This window comes from Osmia lignaria, unplaced genomic scaffold (assembly GCF_051020975.1).
Source record: "Osmia lignaria lignaria isolate PbOS001 unplaced genomic scaffold, iyOsmLign1 scaffold0006, whole genome shotgun sequence".
Lineage (NCBI taxonomy): Eukaryota > Metazoa > Arthropoda > Insecta > Hymenoptera > Megachilidae > Osmia > Osmia lignaria.
The window spans coordinates 23,463,425-23,470,000 of NW_027478163.1; positions in this window are offsets into that span (position 1 = coordinate 23,463,425).

Here is a 6,576-nt window from a genome sequence, read left to right on the forward strand (position 1 = left end):
TCTAAATACCGATCGGCAGGCCGCTAGGTCGGCGACGCACGGGCTTACGCCCAGGCGTATACGGGGGCAAATCGCCGTGAGAGCGTACCATCCCGCCGGCACGGTAAAACTTAGACTGAAAATATCGTCGAACATATCCTTTCATTTTATAACGTTCTATACATGAAAATTAATAAATTAACATGCAGGACATAATAAATTCACATTCTCATGTAAATCATGGGTTTAATTAATATTTTAAAAAATTTTAAAACCGCCCAGAACCGATGAGATGAAAATATTAAAACGATATTTTTGCATTTTCTTACGGTAAAACATTAACAAATAAGCGACTATAGCAATATAAAACTCCATTTGTAATTTAATTAATCAAAATTAATATTTTTTTTTGATTTTTCAGCGATCCAGAACCGATGAGACGAAAATATTAAAACGATATTTTTGCATTTTCTTACGACAAAACATTAACAAATACGAGACTATAACAATATAAAACTACATATGTAATTTAATTAATCAAAATTAATAATTTTTTTTGATTTTTCAGTGATCCAGAACCGATAAGTCGAAAATTTTAACAATCATATTTTTGCATTCTGTACCGTGGATCCATCGTTAAACGCAATTAAACTAACGTCCGTGATGGTATAAATGCAGATTTTCGCTCCGTTTAGCCAAAATAACGAACTTTAGGTGCGCTCCGAAATATTTCAAAGTCCCAGCGGCGTATTGCTTCGCATCTTAGAACCGATTAGTCGAAAATTTTAACAATCATATTTTTGCATTCTGTACCGTGGATCCATCGTTAAACGCTATTAAACTAACGTCCGTGATGGTATAAATGCAGATTTTCGCTCCGTTTAGCCAAAATAACGAACTTTAGGTGCGCTCCGAAATATTTCAAAGTCCCAGCGGCGTATTGCTTCGCCTCTTAGAACCGATTAGTCGAAAATTTTAACAATCATATTTTTGCATTCTGTACCGTGGATCCATCGTTAAACGCTATTAAACTAACGTCCGTGATGGTATAAAGGCAGATTTTCGCTCCGTTTAGCCAAAATAACGAACTTTAGATGCTCTCCGAAATATTTCAAAGTCCCAGCGGCGTATTGCTTCGCCTCTTAGAACCGATTAGTCGAAAATTTTAACAATCATATTTTTGCATTCTGTACCGTGGATCCATCGTTAAACGCTATTAAACTAACGTCCGTGATGGTATAAATGCAGATTTTCGCTCCGTTTAGCCAAAATAACGAACTTTAGGTGCGCTCCGAAATATTTCAAAGTCCCAGCGGCGTATTGCTTCGCCTCTTAGAACCGATTAGTCGAAAATTTTAACAATCATATTTTTGCATTCTGTACCGTGGATCGATCGTTAAACGCTATTAAACTAACGTCCGTGATGGTATAAATGCAGATTTTCGCTCCGTTTAGCCAAAATAACGAACTTTAGGTGCGCTCCGAAATATTTCAAAGTCCCAGCGGCGTATTGCTTCGCCTCTTAGAACCGATTAGTCGAAAATTTTAACAATCATATTTTTGCATTCTGTACCGTGGATCCATCGTTAAACGCTATTAAACTAACGTCCGTGATGGTATAAATGCAGATTTTCGCTCCGTTTAGCCAAAATAACGAACTTTAGGTGCTCTCCGAAATATTTCAAAGTCCCAGCGGCGTATTGCTTCGTTCCGAAATATTTCAAAGTCCCAGCCGCGTATTGCTTTGCCCCGAAATTTTTCAAAGTTCCAGCGGCGTGTTGCTTTCAAAGTGCCTCCCTCTAAATACCGATCGGCAGGCCGCTAGGTCGGCGACGCACGGGCTTACGCCCAGGCGTATACGGGGGCAAATCGCCGTGAGAGCGTGCGATTTTGACTTTCGCAATAAGATAGTCTCCTTTATGAAAAGGAGCGTACACGTCTCCCAAAAAAAAAAACAGTTTCATGACGATCAATGTAGTTCTTGATCGAAATGTATCATAGGACGAAGATTTTATCGAAAAGTACGAACTTTGGCGACGCATCGAAATTTTTCAAAGTTCCAACGGCGTGTTGCTTTCAAAGTGCCTCCCTCTAAATACCGATCGGCAGGCCGCTAGGTCGGCGACGCACGGGCTTACGCCCAGGCGTATACGGGGGCAAATCGCCGTGAGAGCGTGCGATTTTGACTTTCGCAATAAGATAGTCTCCTTTATGAAAAGGAGCGTACACGTCTCCCAAAAAAAAAAACAGTTTCATGACGATCAATGTAGTTCTTGATCGAAATGTATCATAGGACGAAGATTTTATCGAAAAGTACGAACTTTGGCGACGCATCGAAATTTTTCAAAGTTCCAACGGCGTGTTGCTTTCAAAGTGCCTCCCTCTAAATACCGATCGGCAGGCCGCTAGGTCGGCGACGCATGGGCTTACGCCCAGGCGTATACGGGGGCAAATCGCCGTGAGAGCGTGCGATTTTGACTTTCGCAATAAGATAGTCTCCTTTATGAAAAGGAGCGTACACGTCTCCCAAAAAAAAAAACAGTTTCATGACGATCAATGTAGTTCTTGATCGAAATGTATCATAGGACGAAGATTTTATCGAAAAGTACGAACTTTGGCGACGCATCGAAATTTTTCAAAGTTCCAACGGCGTGTTGCTTTCAAAGTGCCTCCCTCTAAATACCGATCGGCAGGCCGCTAGGTCGGCGACGCACGGGCTTACGCCCAGGCGTATACGGGGGCAAATCGCCGTGAGAGCGTGCGATTTTGACTTTCGCAATAAGATAGTCTCCTTTATGAAAAGGAGCGTACACGTCTCCCAAAAAAAAAAACAGTTTCATGACGATCAATGTAGTTCTTGATCGAAATGTATCATAGGACGAAGATTTTATCGAAAAGTACGAACTTTGGCGACGCATCGAAATTTTTCAAAGTTCCAACGGCGTGTTGCTTTCAAAGTGCCTCCCTCTAAATACCGATCGGCAGGCCGCTAGGTCGGCGACGCACGGGCTTACGCCCAGGCGTATACGGGGGCAAATCGCCGTGAGAGCGTACCATCCCGCCGGCACGGTAAAACTTAGACTGAAAATATCGTCGAACATATCCTTTCATTTTATAACGTTCTATACATGAAAATTAATAAATTAACATGCAGGACATAATAAATTCACATTCTCATGTAAATCATGGGTTTAATTAATATTTTAAAAAATTTTAAAACCGCCCAGAACCGATGAGATGAAAATATTAAAACGATATTTTTGCATTTTCTTACGGTAAAACATTAACAAATAAGCGACTATAGCAATATAAAACTCCATTTGTAATTTAATTAATCAAAATTAATATTTTTTTTTGATTTTTCAGCGATCCAGAACCGATGAGACGAAAATATTAAAACGATATTTTTGCATTTTCTTACGACAAAACATTAACAAATACGAGACTATAACAATATAAAACTACATATGTAATTTAATTAATCAAAATTAATAATTTTTTTTGATTTTTCAGTGATCCAGAACCGATAAGTCGAAAATTTTAACAATCATATTTTTGCATTCTGTACCGTGGATCCATCGTTAAACGCAATTAAACTAACGTCCGTGATGGTATAAATGCAGATTTTCGCTCCGTTTAGCCAAAATAACGAACTTTAGGTGCGCTCCGAAATATTTCAAAGTCCCAGCGGCGTATTGCTTCGCATCTTAGAACCGATTAGTCGAAAATTTTAACAATCATATTTTTGCATTCTGTACCGTGGATCCATCGTTAAACGCTATTAAACTAACGTCCGTGATGGTATAAATGCAGATTTTCGCTCCGTTTAGCCAAAATAACGAACTTTAGGTGCGCTCCGAAATATTTCAAAGTCCCAGCGGCGTATTGCTTCGCCTCTTAGAACCGATTAGTCGAAAATTTTAACAATCATATTTTTGCATTCTGTACCGTGGATCCATCGTTAAACGCTATTAAACTAACGTCCGTGATGGTATAAAGGCAGATTTTCGCTCCGTTTAGCCAAAATAACGAACTTTAGATGCTCTCCGAAATATTTCAAAGTCCCAGCGGCGTATTGCTTCGCCTCTTAGAACCGATTAGTCGAAAATTTTAACAATCATATTTTTGCATTCTGTACCGTGGATCCATCGTTAAACGCTATTAAACTAACGTCCGTGATGGTATAAATGCAGATTTTCGCTCCGTTTAGCCAAAATAACGAACTTTAGGTGCGCTCCGAAATATTTCAAAGTCCCAGCGGCGTATTGCTTCGCCTCTTAGAACCGATTAGTCGAAAATTTTAACAATCATATTTTTGCATTCTGTACCGTGGATCGATCGTTAAACGCTATTAAACTAACGTCCGTGATGGTATAAATGCAGATTTTCGCTCCGTTTAGCCAAAATAACGAACTTTAGGTGCGCTCCGAAATATTTCAAAGTCCCAGCGGCGTATTGCTTCGCCTCTTAGAACCGATTAGTCGAAAATTTTAACAATCATATTTTTGCATTCTGTACCGTGGATCCATCGTTAAACGCTATTAAACTAACGTCCGTGATGGTATAAAGGCAGATTTTCGCTCCGTTTAGCCAAAATAACGAACTTTAGGTGCTCTCCGAAATATTTCAAAGTCCCAGCGGCGTATTGCTTCGCCTCTTAGAACCGATTAGTCGAAAATTTTAACAATCATATTTTTGCATTCTGTACCGTGGATCGATCGTTAAACGCTATTAAACTAACGTCCGTGATGGTATAAATGCAGATTTTCGCTCCGTTTAGCCAAAATAACGAACTTTAGGTGCGCTCCGAAATATTTCAAAGTCCCAGCGGCGTATTGCTTCGCCTCTTAGAACCGATTAGTCGAAAATTTTAACAATCATATTTTTGCATTCTGTACCGTGGATCCATCGTTAAACGCTATTAAACTAACGTCCGTGATGGTATAAATGCAGATTTTCGCTCCGTTTAGCCAAAATAACGAACTTTAGGTGCGCTCCGAAATATTTCAAAGTCCCAGCGGCGTATTGCTTCGCCTCTTAGAACCGATTAGTCGAAAATTTTAACAATCATATTTTTGCATTCTGTACCGTGGATCGATCGTTAAACGCTATTAAACTAACGTCCGTGATGGTATAAATGCAGATTTTCGCTCCGTTTAGCCAAAATAACGAACTTTAGGTGCGCTCCGAAATATTTCAAAGTCCCAGCGGCGTATTGCTTCGCCTCTTAGAACCGATTAGTCGAAAATTTTAACAATCATATTTTTGCATTCTGTACCGTGGATCCATCGTTAAACGCTATTAAACTAACGTCCGTGATGGTATAAAGGCAGATTTTCGCTCCGTTTAGCCAAAATAACGAACTTTAGGTGCTCTCCGAAATATTTCAAAGTCCCAGCGGCGTATTGCTTCGCCTCTTAGAACCGATTAGTCGTAAATTTTAACAATCATATTTTTGCATTCTGTACCGTGGATCCATCGTTAAACGCTATTAAACTAACGTCCGTGATGGTATAAATGCAGATTTTCGCTCCGTTTAGCCAAAATAACGAACTTTAGGTGCGCTCCGAAATATTTCAAAGTCCCAGCGGCGTATTGCTTCGCCTCTTAGAACCGATTAGTCGAAAATTTTAACAATCATATTTTTGCATTCTGTACCGTGGATCGATCGTTAAACGCTATTAAACTAACGTCCGTGATGGTATAAATGCAGATTTTCGCTCCGTTTAGCCAAAATAACGAACTTTAGGTGCGCTCCGAAATATTTCAAAGTCCCAGCGGCGTATTGCTTCGCCTCTTAGAACCGATTAGTCGAAAATTTTAACAATCATATTTTTGCATTCTGTACCGTGGATCCATCGTTAAACGCTATTAAACTAACGTCCGTGATGGTATAAAGGCAGATTTTCGCTCCGTTTAGCCAAAATAACGAACTTTAGGTGCTCTCCGAAATATTTCAAAGTCCCAGCGGCGTATTGCTTCGTTCCGAAATATTTCAAAGTCCCAGCCGCGTATTGCTTTGCCCCGAAATTTTTCAAAGTTCCAGCGGCGTGTTGCTTTCAAAGTGCCTCCCTCTAAATACCGATCGGCAGGCCGCTAGGTCGGCGACGCACGGGCTTACGCCCAGGCGTATACGGGGGCAAATCGCCGTGAGAGCGTGCGATTTTGACTTTCGCAATAAGATAGTCTCCTTTATGAAAAGGAGCGTACACGTCTCCCAAAAAAAAAAACAGTTTCATGACGATCAATGTAGTTCTTGATCGAAATGTATCATAGGACGAAGATTTTATCGAAAAGTACGAACTTTGGCGACGCATCGAAATTTTTCAAAGTTCCAACGGCGTGTTGCTTTCAAAGTGCCTCCCTCTAAATACCGATCGGCAGGCCGCTAGGTCGGCGACGCACGGGCTTACGCCCAGGCGTATACGGGGGCAAATCGCCGTGAGAGCGTGCGATTTTGACTTTCGCAATAAGATAGTCTCCTTTATGAAAAGGAGCGTACACGTCTCCCAAAAAAAAAAACAGTTTCATGACGATCAATGTAGTTCTTGATCGAAATGTATCATAGGACGAAGATTTTATCGAAAAGTACGAACT